Source organism: Boleophthalmus pectinirostris, unplaced genomic scaffold, assembly GCF_026225935.1.
Source record: "Boleophthalmus pectinirostris isolate CB_2022bp ecotype Guang Dong unplaced genomic scaffold, ASM2622593v1 HiC_scaffold_7, whole genome shotgun sequence".
In the NCBI taxonomy this organism is placed as follows: domain Eukaryota; kingdom Metazoa; phylum Chordata; class Actinopteri; order Gobiiformes; family Gobiidae; genus Boleophthalmus; species Boleophthalmus pectinirostris.
In genome coordinates this window covers 7220509-7237237 of record NW_026571473.1, presented here as the reverse complement: position 1 = coordinate 7237237, position 16729 = coordinate 7220509, and the positions used below count along the sequence as shown (strand labels likewise).

The following is a 16729-nucleotide window of genomic DNA, read 5'->3' as shown; positions in this document are numbered from 1 at the left end:
TAAAGAAGGAAGAAAATGTATAGCTCAGGCTCATAACTCACTCTCTCAAAGTTCACTAAAATGTTTCATAAATCTTAGTAGTCCCCTTTTTTAGATTTCTTTATCTAGTTGTACATAATATTGACTTAAATAGCTTAGATGTTTGCTTCTCAAAGTGTGGGTTAAATTATAGTAAAAGTTAGTTAAGATTCAACTATACACTTCTCAAATAAATAGAAATGATTGGCCTGATTAGAAATGTTTTGCAAATGGAATTATTACAGATATCTATGTCATTTGGCAGTGGGAGGCCCGGCCTGGTTGCATGGTTATTTTGAGGTTCCTGGCCTGGAAAGTTTGGGAACCTTTGGCTTATAGATGATAAAGTTAATATTTAGTTTTCTCGTAGCAGTAGTATTAGTAGTATTAGTAGTCATTAACTAAACATGGATCTTGCATCAAATGACTGTAATAGAAGTATATTTTTCTAATGTTAATCTTGTTTTTCTCTTTCAGGAACCTATAAAGTCGAGGGCACCGCAGCTCCATTTGGAATATAGATTTTACAAACAGCTGGGAAACTCGGGTAAGACACTACTTATCGCTAGGCCCTATATTTACTCTTACAGTTTATTGTAGGGATTATCTGAATGGAATATTTGAGTCAACACCATCAATCTTCTTCCTCTTTTCCGGGGCGGAGTCATGATTTGACCTGCTGCTTTGGCTGTTAACCAATATTTGCATTGACTTTTAGCCTTTAAAATCGATTGCAAGACTCACTATATTTTTAAGTTGAAGTAGAAGTTGAAGAAGCTGAAGTGGAAGTTGAGGTTGAAGTTCACAAATTAACTTTTCAAAACAAAATGTATTTATCTGGAATATAAAATAATTTGTTAGCTTTTTATTGTAAATATACAGCCATGTTTTTAGGGTAATTGCTCTTCTTTTTCTGTTTTTACTCTTTAAAATGACAAATCTGATGCACTGAGGAGAATCTGAAAATGTGAGAACACAAATATTACAATCGTCCTTCACTACATCGCGGTTCACCTTTCGCGGTCTCACTGTTTTGTTGATTTTTTTGGGGGGCAATTTTGCATGCTTTTTTTTTACAGTGTATGAAAGCGCATTGTGTCCCTCCCCTTGCGTCCTGATTACGGGCAAGTATGCGGGCGGGTAGTAATTACACACGGGTGGGTCAGGAATAAACCAGGTCTAAACCAGATCTAAACCAGGTCTAATCTTGGACTTAAGAGAGAGAACCCCGACCAGGGTGTCCGCAAAGTGCAATCAGGCGACGTGAGGTGCAGAGCTGATCTGGTCCTTTCTCCTGCGGTCACCTCCGAGCCGGTCCCGACAGTGAGTTCTGGTTTAGTCCTGGTTTATTCCTGTTTTAGTCCTAGTTCAGTCCTGGTTTATTCCTGTTTTAATCCTAGTTTAGTCCTGGTTTATTCTTGTTTTAGTCCTAGTTCAGTCCTGGTTTAGTCCTCCTCTTCAGTCCTGGAATCAGTCTTAGGTTAGTCCTGGGGTAGTCCTGGTTTAGTCTTGGTTCAGTCTGTGGCATAGGCAGCTCAAAAGTTTGATATAATCTCAGGTTAACGGGCGGGTACTGTACTGCGCGGGTGCGAGTCTCCAAAAACTGACCCGTGCATGACTCTGCGCTGTAGGGCTCCATTACGAAATAAATGAATTGGTTCGTTACATAAAGAAGGAGGAAAATAACAAAAGGACGACAGCAACAATAAGTTTTAAGAAGGGTGCAAAAAGGGTTAACTGTCCTGTCTGAGAAAAGAGTTTAACGTGTGTGGTGAGGGGTTTTACAGCCTTAAAACAGATATAATAATTGTAAAATATAAAGATGACTATTTCGCGGTTTATTTTTAGAACGTAACCCCAGAGATAAATGAGGGACCATTGTAATGCCAAATATGATCACTTTTTTGTTACTGACTTACAGCTATTTTAATTTGAATATATTTTGTCATTTCTAGTGTTTAGTGTTTTCAGTTATTCTTTTAAGCCCGTTCACACAAACAGTCTGACCCAGAAATTTACCTGCATTTTGCCAGAACAGTATCACGTTTGAACAAAGCCAGAGCTGATTTCCCTGTATATTTTGATTGAATATTCTGGCATATGTATTTGACAGGGTTTCGAGTCTCTTAGTCAAACTCCCGTGTTGTGTGTTGAGTTCTTATTTAGCTCCACGTGCGTCCCCTTGGCTCCCTTTGCACAGAAATGTCCCTGTGCTGTGATAAGGCGGTGGGCCAATAGGGCAGTCCTCCACTATTTTTAGCCGCCTCTCCACATGCACAAGGCCATTATGGAGACTGCTGTAAACTCCTCCCTTTAACCACAGCACTACTCTATGGCTGTCAGTGAACACAGCCAAGAATCCCGGCCTGACCCTCTGCTCATTGTCTGCTCACAGCTCAGGCGCCTCAGGTCAGGATTTAGAGGAATTACACTGGGAACACCTCTGCTTTTGTCGAGGGTCTGTGAAGCAGCTCATTTTTCCTCCTGCTGAAATCACTATCTTGTTTTTGGAGCTTGTTGTTCAGTGTTCAGGCTCTGGAGAATTTATTTGGTGCCATTAGAAAATCCTGTTGTTTCTTGTAATAATAAATAACCAAGTGAACTTTCAATTCAAGGTTTCTTTAGTAAAAAAATAAGAAAAGAAAAGAAAATTGCTCTCCTTAAGGGATGTACCAATACAACTTTTTCAGTTCAGATACCTACTTTATTACCACTACTATACTATATCTTTAAGTATCTGCCAATTGCTGGGTTTCAGATGACATCACAACAATCATTAATACAGATGGGGGGCAGACAAAATAAAAATGGTTAAAAAGGCCTGAGTATCATTAAGAAGTTGCCGATACGGTACATACCTCGATACATAGGACAGTATACGATACATTTTTCGATACAGTGCACTTTTGATTCAATACGATTCGACACGATATATTTCAGATCAATTCGATACGGTTCAGTGAAAAACAAAGGCTCAATCATGGCAAGTCCACTAAGTTTGTGCATAGTTAATATGGAAAAACACCCATTTTACTCTTCAAAATGGTGAAAATGTCAACACAACTGTACCTCTTACACAAAATTATTCAGTAAAATATCCATAAAAAATACTCTTGACGATATATCAATACAGCAGCCCACAATATCGATACTGTATCATCAAATTAAACGATACGATATATCAATATTTCAGTATTTTTGTACACCCTTACTTAATATGCAAAATTATGTTCCAGTGAGTTCTAGAGTTTAGTCACTAATTCAAAATAACAAGTTCAACATTTGTGAGTTTACCTTTTAGATATTTTATAACAACGTACAAGTACAAGTACAGTGTAATCAAAAGGAAAAAAATGGCCCTTGCCCCCCATCTGCCAGTATGACATCACAACATTTTAGAATCTGAAAACTACCAATACCCGATATCAACCAATACTAGAGCAGAAACTAACAATAATATTTATAGGTAATTTCCCAAAATAAAATAAAACAGAACTGATCCAAAAGTGTTATGTAAACAACTTTGTATAAATATTTATGAGAATTTCAGAGTTGAATACAACCAGTAAATAGTCTTATTACTTCAATTTATGGGAACAACCAGGATATCGACGGAATCATTATTTGGAAGACGATTTCCAGTTTCCAGCAAATTTTTCAATATCGGTGTTAGGGCTGGGTATCATTTAGAAGTTGCCGATATGATGCATACCTCAATACAGTGCACTTTTGATTCAGTGCAGTGTATTGCAAATCGATTAGATATGGTTCAATAAAAAATAAAGGCTAAGTCATGGCTGTGATACTAAAAGTCTTTATTAAACCACTTCTTGTGCAAAGTGAATATGAAACACAAACATTTTAATCCTCAAAACAGTGAAAATGTCAAATGTGTCGCATAAACAAGTTTCCTTCCTCTGAACAAGCAACAAAACTGTAGCGCTGTAACAAAATAATTTGGTAAAATATATAAAAAAATACTCTTGGTGATATATTGATACAGCAGCCCGCGATATTTTTGCACACCCCTAATCGGCGCTGATATCCGATACCAATATTTGATCTATGTGTCCCTACCTACTCTTCTTTTACTTCAGTCTATGGGTTTCAGAATGATGACAAATTAAGACCGTTGCCATGTATTGTGGTATGTGTCTTATCGGCAACTTCTTAAAGGTTGTATAGAGGATTTTTTTAAGGAAAGAGAAATCCAGCGACAGTCCTTTTTCAAATGTTGTGCATGCGTGACACCACCTCCCTCAGTAGAAACACCTTCTCCCGCCTCCTTACTCTAGAAATCACGCATTCAGAATTACTGTTGAAGTGACCTGTCTAGAAATAATTCAGCGACCGACGTGTCAGATTTTAGACCCTTCGTCTGCTTCAGTCGCACCATCGCTGGAAGGAATCTCCAAGAATCACCTCAGTTTCGCTTCACTCCTTTTCCCCTTCTCTTCTTCTTTCAGCGACCTTACAAACCAACTTTCCTTTGTGGCGAACCGGGTCGTTGGATTCTCATCCGCCATCGCAACAAACTTTGTGCGAATTGCGAGGAAGCTACAGTTTGAAAAAGCCTCTAAGAATCGCTGCATAAACCACGTAATCCCTGCGCGCCGCGAGTCAGTTACACTAGAAACGTAGGGAGTTTGATTGACAGCCTAACAGCAATAAAAAACGAGGTAGCCTTGTTTTCTATTGGCTGGTGTTTATCTGGCCTCACTACGTCCACAGTTGATAGATTTTTGTTCTTTTTTTTTTTTTTTTTTTTGGTCATCATAATTACAAGGCTGCTGATTCTCTGTAATGGTATTTTAAACTTTCATTGACAATTTGGAACAAAAAAAAATTTATATTTAGCCCTATCGTTATTGTATCAAACCATGAAGGACCCTGTGATTCCAAGCCTTACATTTCATACACAACATGAATAGTCCCTGTAACACTTTACCCACCCTCACTGTCATTCAAGAGAGTTTGTGTGTCTCTGTGTATCTGTCCACCTCCTCCTCTCTACCACAGACTGTAATCAGGCAGAGGATAATAGGCTGTAGTGTTGGAGACATTAAACAGGCTCTTGTGTTATGTAGGTCAGCAGGTGGTTTAATCCTTGTTGCATAATTTTTATATCACAAAATGAGTCAGCAGAACGAAGGCCCAATCTCTCACCTCACCTACACCGCCAGGACAAGCTCGAGATGGACTAAATGTATTTTGAAACTCACGGGACACTGCAGATAATTATACATTTGAAAAGTATTATTTTGAGCTTAATTAGTAGTGATGGGACTGCGATTCCCCAATTTGAGACTCTTACCAAATTTGCGTCAGTCGTGCTGCTCCATTAGCCAGACTTTCCATTATTTTACTCATTAAAAACAGTGAAAAACTTTATCTTAATAATGTCATTTTCAAAAGTGCAGTTGTGTAACTTTTCTGGTGGAGGGTCCATGTTCATGTTTGGTCTTGGATGTTTGACAGTATGGCATTAAACTTTTCTGTCTTCTTGTAGACCAAACCAGACCAAGTTACAAGTCAGATCTGTGGAGAGGCGGCCCCGCTCATAGTCAGAATGCCTGTATTGTATGTCTTTTTGAGCTATAAAGCCACCTGTAATTGAATAAATATAAAGTAGAGCTGTTTAATGCCATACTGAGGAACATTCCAGGCAGAGCAATGATATGGAAATCAGATGGAAAGAAGAGTGATGTTGGTTTTAATTTTCATTTAAGTGCTCTTAAAAAGGTCTTTAAAAGTCTTAAATTTGGGGTAGTCAAACCTGGGAATACCCTGTGATACTGAAAAATTGTGTGCCGTAAAATGACATAAACAAGGCCCGACGTTTGGTCTCGCTACATTCACATTTAATTTTATTATGATATAGAATGCTGATTTTCTGACTCGATACATCACAGTGTGGGACGCGGCCTACGAAAAGCTGGTGAGAGCGTCCCCCCTCTCTTGGGCACAGCAGTTACCCATGTGCCGGCCAAGACCCCCAACAAAAAAGTTACACAGTGCACCTTTAAGTATTAATTTGCCATTGATATAAGTTGAATCAGCAACTTTATACTGCCTAAATGTGGCTGTTATATTATCTGTACTTTGGGGCTGTTTAAGTTATAATTCTACTTCCTTCTCACTTCTTATCTCTATTATTATTATTAAACTTTTTACCCTCTGCAAAGCCTCCGCACTCAGGGTTTAAGTCCAGGATTTATCGTAGGCAATTAGCCATGATCTGTCTCTACCTCCCCTCACAACTGGGAGGAAAATCAGCTGGAGTGCACTTACAGTTATAGCACAGTATTATAAATTTCATCCCCATATCACAATACATCCCCAGCTCTAGTATCAAGTTTCAAATGTTAGTATTGTGACTATAGAGCTGAACGATTAGGAAAAAAGTTTAGTTCCTTTTTTTTTTTTTTTCTTTTGATAAGCATTGTGATCACATTTGTGAATGGGTGTTTTTATAGTTAAATTCTGTTCAAAGTTCACATATTAAAGACGAGGAGGATGAGGAGAGAGGAATAGACAAAAAGCCTGACATATGAAGTGACAAACTAATACAAGAATTACATTTCAGAACACACTTGTACAAATCTAAACTACATGGTTAATTGTTTTTAGTGGAAAAAGACATTAGATTTAGTTGTTTGTGGTGAAAATTATAGTGAAACATTGCAACCGTTACATCGATTCAAACTGAGATTTCGATTCATTTGTGATTCATATTGCAGCCCTAACTTAAAATATGTACTTTTAAAAATTGTGTAGGTACTCTTCAGTTACCGGAAGATGTGTGGAAACATGATAATGATGAACATGATAAAACCGTGGATTCAGCAGCAGTTTCTTCACAACCTGCCAAAGCTTTCCATGGGGGATGGAACTCTAATCTTCACTTTTTTTTTTTTTTTTTATTAAGTTAGACAAATTATAATACACAAATTAATAGGCAGTTTATAAAAGGAACAAAGAATGGAATTTAGATGAAAAAAACTGAGCCATTTTCTTAGTTTTCCCAGATTTTGTCAGATTTACGATCGCCAACAGAGCCCAAAGAAAGTCGTCATCCGCGTGTTTCCAGACGTCTTCCGGTTTTGTGATGTAAGCGTGAATAGAGCCCATTCTTTGTACAGCTTCTGTAAGTGTTTAGAAAAGCACTTTATAAATAAAATGTATTATTGTGTTATTATTTTATTATTGTGCAGTAGGACACATTGGCAGAGGTTCACCTGATGTCCAGCTCTGGGCCAATGAAGATTAGATCTATTTCTGCAGAGCTCTGAGGTCATGTGACCCGAGCCTGAATATGTCCCAGAGCTCTGAGCTGTGGAGGAGCTTATCTCCACTCTGTAAATCTGTAGCCGGACACTGGGGCTGCTGTATCCTCAACTCACTCTGCCCACGGACTCCAGGCTCCTCATCTGTCACATATACAGGGAAATCAGTATGTCTGGGCCGGTAATATACAATGGTGGAAGAGGTAAAAGTACAGATACTGGAGCAAAAAATACTCAAGTAAAAGTACAAGTATCTCATGAAAAACTCTGCTTAAGTAAAAGTATTAAAGTACATGTTTAAAATGTACTTCAAGAGTAAAAAGTATAAGTATTTCACGCAGATTTTCAGATTTAATAAAACTTCAGTGTAGTGTTTTTACTAAAGATTTGGGATTTTTATTTTTGTTTGCTCAAACTATGAACATGTTAGAAATAAAGCCTCAGATTTTCAGCAGGCCCCCTTTTACTTTTCAGTCCTGTTCGAAAATGAGGTGGAGTAGAAAGTACAGATACCTGCGCTCAAATGTAGTGAAGTAAAACTAAAGAGAATCACCTTAAAAATCTACTTAAGTAAATACAGATATCTACATTTTACCTAAAGGTGCATTGTGTAACTTTTCTGGTTATTGTCCGTCACCTGCTTGTTGATGGATATGTCACTGCTCTGCCTGGAATGTTCCACAGTATAACTTTAAAAGCTCTATCTTACATTTATCTAATTACAGGTGGTTTTATTGCCCAGAAGTATCTAGAAAAACAGACATTCAGACTGTGAGCGGAGTCGCCTCTCCACAGATCTGACCTGTAACTTGGTCTGGTTTGATCTCCATGAAGATAGAACTCTTTAATGCCTTACTGTGAAACATTCCAGACAAAGTAATAACATCTCCTTGGAGAAAAGCATTTGACGGACCCCCATTAGAACAGTTACACAATGCACTGTACTTTTACTTTGTTGTTTTGTTCCACCACTGATAATATATGACCACAACAAAGGGTTTCCAAATTAAGTTTATTTAAAAAGCGCTATGAAAAAGAACAACGTTGATAAAATGACTGTACACAGCGAGAAACATATGTGCAGTACAGTGATAAATACAAAACATACAACAATTATTGAACAATAAAACAAAGAAAACAATTGTGTTTTAAGAAGTGACTCAGCTTGTCTAATGTGAATGGGCAACTCATTTATTTTTGTAAAGGCAGAATGCCTGTTTTTCTAGGCATTTTTGAGCTATAAAAGTACCTGTTATCTAATTTAATAAAATCATCTGTAATTACGGTAAAGTAGTTTAATTATCCATAGAAGCAAGCACGTAAGGGACCCTCAAACTAGTTAAAAACCAAAGAAAACCAGTGTCTTTTAAGAAGTTATTTAAAAGCAAAAAGTGGGTCAGCTTGACTAATGTGAATTAGCAACTTATTTTTGTGTTTATTTGTTTTTGTTGATCTATTTTACGGTTATGTAATTGAGTATGCTAAGCGTAACATTCAGAACAGACTGGTCAGGTTTATATTTTTAACACACGAAACAAAAACTCATAAGAAAACACATCTGAGACACATTAACAGAAGGTTTAATGTGGGAGGAAGGACGTTGTTTTTATAGATCTGGTTCGGCCGTGGTATTACCTGGAAAGTTACGTGTTTTATTATGTTGTATCGAGATCATCGCTCCAATATGTAATCTGACAGTTATTGTGTAACTAGTTTTTCCCCTTTTTTCCACCTAATTCACCGAGAGTCCCTTCAGAGAACCTGTAGTAGTTATAATCATTTCTAATCAGTCATTCTGTTTTACACTGTATTTAAATCATTGCAAAATTCATTACACACATCAGTTAGAAGTTTAAGTTTTACAAGTTTTGTGGGTGTGGATTTTGTACTGTTTATCTTCCATCTCTAAGCTAGTTTGCATTAGTTTTCAAACTCGATTTCGATTCTAAGGAAAAGACTTGATAGGAGGGATGGGACAAGATCTCGTGTCACAACATCTCGCAAGACAAAATGGCAAGATTGTGCACACATGAGAAGTATTATCTTGTGAGATTTTTTGCTTGTGTTTGCTGACGAGTTACATTTGTTGAGAACGTGTAGTCCCAAAAACCAGAGCTTGAAAGACAGCAGAAATATGTAATAATGTAAATCAAAAATGGTGAGGCTAAAATTGAAAACTGAATTGCACAATGTATTTATTATAACCCAAATAATGTCAAAATCTCATCTTGTCTCATTCTCATGGATCCAATCTCATGTCTCATCTCGTCTTGTGGAAAACGTATCTCGTCCCACCCCTACTTGATACTCAATACGGATTCTGATACCACAAAGATAATAAAAAGATTCTGTATTTAGACAATAGAATGTGATTTTCATCATTAAATCATAATAGTTTCTTTTCTATTCCCATGTGGTTTTATATCTGTGTAGTCCCTCAGTGGTCCAAGTAGGTTCCATAGTGGTCCTTGGGTATATATTAGTCTATGTGCTCTTATACTTGTTCTGATACAGCTCAACATCATTCTAAAACTAGAAAAGAAAAAAGAAAAGCTTCATTCCTGTCTTGTGAATACCTGCTGAAATGAGTATCTAGATTTAATACTAGTTTTCATATTGATTAGTATCTGATTTTCAACACTAGTTTGCCTGCAGTCCTTCATTAACCCTTCCAGACAGATGGCATCATGTCCGATACCTGGAATACGTTTTATAGAAGCGTGCATAACACTCCAACCATAAAAGACAGAAACGTACTTTTTTCCTTGAAAAGCAGGATTTGCAGCTTTCCGAGCATATTTCCGGCATTATCCTATGTTACACACATGCTGCATGATTACGTAGGGAGAACAAGTGTCCAATAGGACCTTTGTTTTCTGTCAACACATGCATTCCATCCATTTTGATCAGCCCAAACTTTGCCAAACAGTGTAGTGAGTCAAGATGGTCAATGCTCTGAGCTTCTGTGTTCATAACAATTGAAAATGGAACTTTAAGTTCAGTCATTCCTCAAATAAATGGCAAATTACACATCTTGGTCTGAGTAATTGCGCATCCCTTGCTACTTTTATTTGAAAGGTTTATTTTACTCCAAATGTACAAATCCAAATGTAATAAACACCATGGAAATGCAGGAAGTGATATGGCTCTGTGCCCTGGACCTGACACCAGCTGTTTCCATGACCACCACGAAAGTCATGGGGCCATAGCACTTTTTTTGTTGTTGTTTTGAGACAATAAGGATATTTTTTGTTTACTTACAGAGTTGATATTTTGCACTTTTGTAGCCAAGACCCTAAATTAAGCTTTTTTTTTTAGGTCCAAAAAGTTGTGTATACATGTTTGTTGTGTGTTTTGTATGAAAGAGTGTGAATTTTATTTTCAGTTTTGTTTTTTTGTTTTTTTCATTTGTATTTCTGGTCCTGTAGCTTTTATTACAGCCATGAGACACAATAACAGCATGCAGATTGTGAAATAACAGGTTGTACTGAATAATGAATGTCTCACACTTCATTAGGGGGTAAAAGGGGGAGTTTTAATAGCAAAGTTAAGAAAAAAACAAAAACAAACAGGCAATGACAAATGTACTAAAACTGCCCTTAGGTCCGGAGGGGTTACGATCTCAAACTCCATGTAACATCTGACCTCTTGCTCTTGTGTTGTTTCTTACATGCCTCACATAGTCTCAGCTCTTGCCCTCTCGGTCGTGTGGTGCGATGTGCTTTGGTCTTTTCAAGCCTGAATGCTGATCACATTTCAACCTCGTGTGAATATCTCGAGAGCTCTGCCCCTAATGGAAGCCCTGCTCTATAATCTAAATCTTTAATAGTCGCGGCTCTGTCTATTCCTGCCTCCTCCAGCTCTGAGCCCTCTCCACTGTGGCCCTCTCCTTTGGCATTGTTCTGCATTGTCCTCAGTTGGAGCCTGTGAGAAGAGCTGCCTGTGGACACAAAGGCGTGCATTGTCTCTGTATTGTCTCTGTCAGGACGCAGGGGTCGGAGCAGAGCTAAGGATCTCTCTGTAAAAATTCAAAAGCCAAGTGGAATACGGTTTGGAAATGTCATTTAAAGCTACAATGACGTTTTCGCTGGCATTATGTAAAGTGTAAAGGGGATTTGAAGAGGGATTTGACATCACGCTAGTTGTGAGGCCTTGGTGATAATGGTAAAAAAAAAGACATATTTTCATTTTAAAGGTGCATTGTGTAACTTTTCTGGTGGAGGGTTAGTCAAATGCTTTTCTACGTGAGATTATTGCTTTGGCTGGAATGTTTCACAGTATGGCATTAAACCTTCTTATCTTCTTGGAGACCAAACCAGACCAAGTTACAGGTCACATCTGTGGAGTCAGAATTCCTGTTTTTTTTTTTTTTTTTTTTCAAGATATAAAACTACTTATAAATGAATAAAAGATAAATATATCTATAGAAAAAAGCAGGTGACCTTTGAGCACAAAGTAGAAATCATTTTAATCTGTGAAATTAAATACAAAGAATACATTTATTTCACCATTGCCACGTTACATGATGTTTTTTTAATTCTGAATTAATTGTTCAGAATTAAATAGTTTGGAATTAAAATATTCTCCTTCGAGTTTACATGGACATAATAATTCTGAATTGAGGTTTACATGGAAAACACATTAAATCACCTTTATTTAAGTCTGCTCAATGTCTGGGAGTGGGGAAGGGTTCTGATTGGACAGAGACACGAACGTATTTCTTGTGGAAGAAAACACACACTTCAGCTGCTATCGGCTTTTCTGTCATCTCAGTTTATCGTTACGCCACGGACACAAACTTTTTCCGCAGTCGTTCCGATGATAATGAAGCAGCAGCTGGAGAATTCTCATCACACTTTACGTCTGTCAGCTGAGGAGGAGAAGGGAAGAGTGTCCGAGAAGGGAGGAAGAAGACAAACTGAGTCAACGGCTGCTCTACCTCAGCCCACTCCTGCATCCTGCTCACAAATCCAAAGAGAGGTGGATGAAAGTCTGAAGCCAGGACTGGTGGAGCTGGATCGTTTGGATCACGTCAGAAGGGCGACCCAACGAGCATGTGCTGAACGACCAGAATTATTTTTAAGAAGAATAAACATTTACATGATCGATGAATAAATTAATTCAGCTTTAAAATCGAAATAAACCACCCACTTACTTTGGAATTAAGTTTAATTTGAATAATCAGTTTCATTAGGAATTAAGTGTTTACATGGTCCTTTGAAAGCAGAATAAATTTTTATTCAGAATTAAATCATTTTTATTCGGAATTAAAGCTCTCATGTAAACGTGGCAGTTTATTCCTCCAAAGCCATAACTCTCTGTTTACCGAGGATTGACTGTGGCGCTCTCAAAGTCTCATGTTTATCATTGACTATTTGAAGTAATATATCTCAGGGTGATTAAAATCCAATTAGAATGTGATTAATTGCACAGCCCTATTTTGACGTTCATGATAAAACGGCAAGACGTATTAAACTTTCAACTAACGATGAAATAATAGAAGCACATTTGTAATTTTATTACACAGTTGTCCTATAAATATTCAAAAGATATATTTATTTCTTTATTATACTTGAGTGTTGTTTTACTGTCTTGAGTGTAGTACTGAGGGGCTGCACTGATGTAGTGGGAGATAACTCAAAAACTGAGGTCACTCCATGCATTCTCCTTGGTCCATAAAAATTCTATAAATCATGACATCCTTAGTAGCTACAGTCGTATCTCCTCTGTCTTTTCCTCTTCCTCCTCCTCTCCCTCACCTCTCCCTGCTCCCTCACCACTACCTCCTCTTTCTCCTTCCTCTTCCACCTCTCTCCTCCTCCTTTCCCTCACCTCCTCCCCTTTCTCCTGTCTCCTCCCCCTGCTACTGTCTCCTCCCCCTGCTAATCCTTCTCCTTCCTCCTCTTTCATCGTCTCTCCGTCTTGTCTGTCCCCTCTCCTCCTCCTCATTCCCTCCTACTCTCTCGTCCTCCTTCTGCTCCCCGCTCCTTCCTCCTTCTCTCTTATCTCCGCCTCTCCCTCACCTCCTCCTCCTCTTCCTCACTCGTCTTCACTCATCCTGTCTCTTCTTCCTCCTCCTCCTCTCCTCCTCCTCCTTCCGAGCAGCAGCAGACTGCCTCTGGGTGCTGTATCCGGTGATGACTGTGCTCTGAATGCCCTCTAGATTTGAGTCCAGCTTTGATGAGTCAGACTCGATGTGATCTCCTGTCCCAGTCTCATCTGTCACCAAGGCCACACCAGCAAAAACACACACACACACAAAACACAGACACACACACACACACAGCTTTTTATACACGCTGATATTTACAATAGAGCTCCAACCATCTGTGAGTCATGCGCTCTTCGTCTTCTTCGAAATCAGGAGAGGTAGAACGGGAATGGTCACCTGAGTCCTTGTTCAGTGTAAAGGCTGCTTACACATCATGTCAGCATTTTAGATATCTGCTGCTTCTGGTGAAGGGTGCAGTCCACTGAGATATAAATAAAGCCTTATAATACAACACTGGTGTAGTCGGACATTTAGAGAATTCACTGGATCAAGTATCGCTTCCAGGATTGTGTGGATCCAAGAAACGGTTGGCTGCTTTTGTTGGCCCAGATTGAGGGCTGTTCCAATAACAACACTGGTATATGTAAAAAATGGCACGAATTTCTTCAGGTATCAGTATCGGTGATTCACTAGTATTGACTCACACTTCCAGAGAAGTGCCTATGACAGGTTCAACTACTCATTTTACTAAACGAAGATCCATCCATCCATTTTCTTCCGCTTATCCAGGGTCGGGTCGCAGATTAATGGATTAAATACACAAAAGTAATGGTTACTAACAAAAAAAATCAATAACAAAAGTAAAAGTAGGCAAAAACAAAGTATTCTTAACATCATCCCAAACAAGACTATGAACCCAAAGCAAAGAAATCATCTACGTTTACACTTCAAAAGGCATTTGTTCAAATCTATTTATTTATCTATTTCAGGATTTATGAACATGAGCTGATAAAGATAAGGTCATTATATCAATAAATTACTAACAAAACCAAAAAAATTCCCAGTTGCCACAATTTTTAAAATTTTACTTCCTGGAAATCATGACATCAACTGGGAACTGTTACCTAGCAACCACACTGGGCCAAAACTTATCTCATATTTATATAAAAATTATTATTTGACAAATAATAGTATATGAAAACATCTTTATTTGGGTGAATTAAGGTTTAAATAGTTGGAAATATGTGTTCCTTATGTGTAAATTGTGCCAACCTTTTAGATTCAATTCTGTGTTTCCCAAGTGTTTTTAGAACTCCCTCTAATCTAAACTTTTCCTCACAAAACTCACTAACTTTATTTACTACAGATGTTATCCTACCAAAATAAGTCAAAAAACAGAAGTCAAAAACAGAAAATGATTATATACCTGTCATTCTCACTTTCTACACTGACTGTACAATCAGTTGTTGTAATGACAACAAAGGATTTATTTTGCTTCTTTAATTCCTTTTTGCCTTTAGAGTGGAAGCAGAGCTCTAATTATGACAACAATACTGTCCCTTCTCATTTGGATGGGTGACTTGAGCGTTTGGCCACACCTCCTTTACCTACATACAGAAAATAGACTGGATAAAGCCTCTTTGAGCCTTCCTCATTCTTCATAGGTCACTGGCTCCGCTGCTGCTGCTGGTGGGTGTGTCAGCTCTGTGGAGGAAAGGTGAAGTCAGTTTAAAGAGCTGCCAAGGCCAACACACACAGTAAAGGTTTTCAGAGATGACAAACTGAAAAGTGCGGCTGACAGATTTAAACGATTCTCTCATTTTACGTTATTTGGTTGTTTTTTGGCTGTTGTAAATATTAATTATAGTTTTACGCCAATCAAAAAACTGTTTGCAAAGTTGAAAAATATGTTGAACAATACAGGAAATAGAGAGTTCAATTTTAGAGAGTTCCACTGAAGACAGCACACTGGGGAGAATTCTGTCCAAAAGTTATTTACATGTAAGAAAATTTTTTTTCCGATACTCCAAAACATAATTTCAACCAAATAAAGGTGTTTTCTTATGTTTTTGTTTGTCAAATAGTCATTTCAGAGGAGTTTTGACTCGGTGTATTACATCTAAAAACCAGCCAGATCTAAAATATTGCCAAACTGGAAAAAAAAGTTTTAACATTTTTAGCAGTATATGATCTTAAAGGTTTAAAGGCGCTGTTTAACTTTTTTCAGTAGAGGGTTCGCAATCTGCTTTTGTCCATGCTGATGTTACTGCTTTGCCTTGAATGTTCCACAGTACAGCATTAGAATTGACTCTATCTTGCATTTATACAAGTTAGACAAGTTTAACGCCAGACTGTGGAACTTTCAAGGCTAAGCAATAACCTCTTCATGGAGACAAGCAGGTTGCGGCTCCTCCACCAAAAAAGTTACGTAATGCACTTTTAACTGTGTGTCAGTGAAATGAGTATAACCTGTTATAGGCACTTTAATACAAGTCTGTGTGAAATGTTCTCACGTTAAATTTTTTTCACTTTACGTCCTGGTCCTGGCAGTTGCAGATTCTTAAATTATTACACAAAAACACAAAAATGGGGAACTTCTATTCTTGTTGTATTGTCACAAGACCAGGCTACACACACTCTTTCATAAACAAACTGTATTAAAGGAAATACAAAATTATTTAAATAGTATCTTGTCTTGTCTGGGTGGGTTTCACAAAAGATCAAATCCTCCAGCTAAGGCAGTTCTGATCAAGACTAGCTCAAAATCTGCCACTGCTACTACAGAGACAGGTTGAAGGATGGGTCAAATGCAGGGGAATGAATTTCCCTCATGAGTGATGAATAAAATATAACCATAGCTCAACTGTTACCAATTTGTGAGGGAGTTTCTGGTAGAACTAGTCATCCTTATGTCAGTGGTTATGGAGCTCAACAGTGACACCAACCACCCCCGTGGTTCCAAAACTAAATATTACATTCATTTTTCCCATAGACTTTCCAAAAAACAAGGAAAAAAGAATATGAAAAGCTCAAAATCTTGCTTGGGGATAATCAGCTCCATAGGGCAGGGTATCGTTAAGAAGTTGGCGATACGATACATACCTCGATACATAGTCCAAGATAGAATACATATCTCGTACAGTGAGCTTTCGAATCGATACGATATATTTCAAATGATTCAATACAGTTCATTAAAAATAAAGGCTAAATCATGCCTGTGATAATAAAAGTCTTTGTTAAACCACTTCTTGTACAAAGTGAATATGAAATTCACATTTTAATCCTCAAAACAGTAAAAATGTCAAATGTGTTGTATAAACAAGTTTAGTGAAATATACGAAAAAATACTCTTGGCAATATATCTAGAATTTTACTTAAAGATGAGCACATAGTTCATTTTTCAAAATGTCTGTGGAAAAATTGTGGAAAATGT

The 16729-nt window shown here is 37.7% G+C and overlaps 1 protein-coding gene across 7 annotated transcripts in view; it reads left to right on the top strand.

Annotated features, from left to right (window-relative positions):
• Positions 1-498: 498 nt before the first annotated feature.
• Positions 499-16729, top strand: part of csnk1g2b (casein kinase 1, gamma 2b) — a 36798-nt gene continuing 20567 nt past the window's right edge. For all 7 annotated transcript variants that reach the window (XM_020933344.2, XM_020933345.2, XM_020933340.2 and 4 more), the window contains exon 1: positions 499-565. The gene's annotated coding sequence lies outside the window, so the exon portion shown is untranslated. The remainder of the gene's footprint in view (positions 566-16729) is intronic.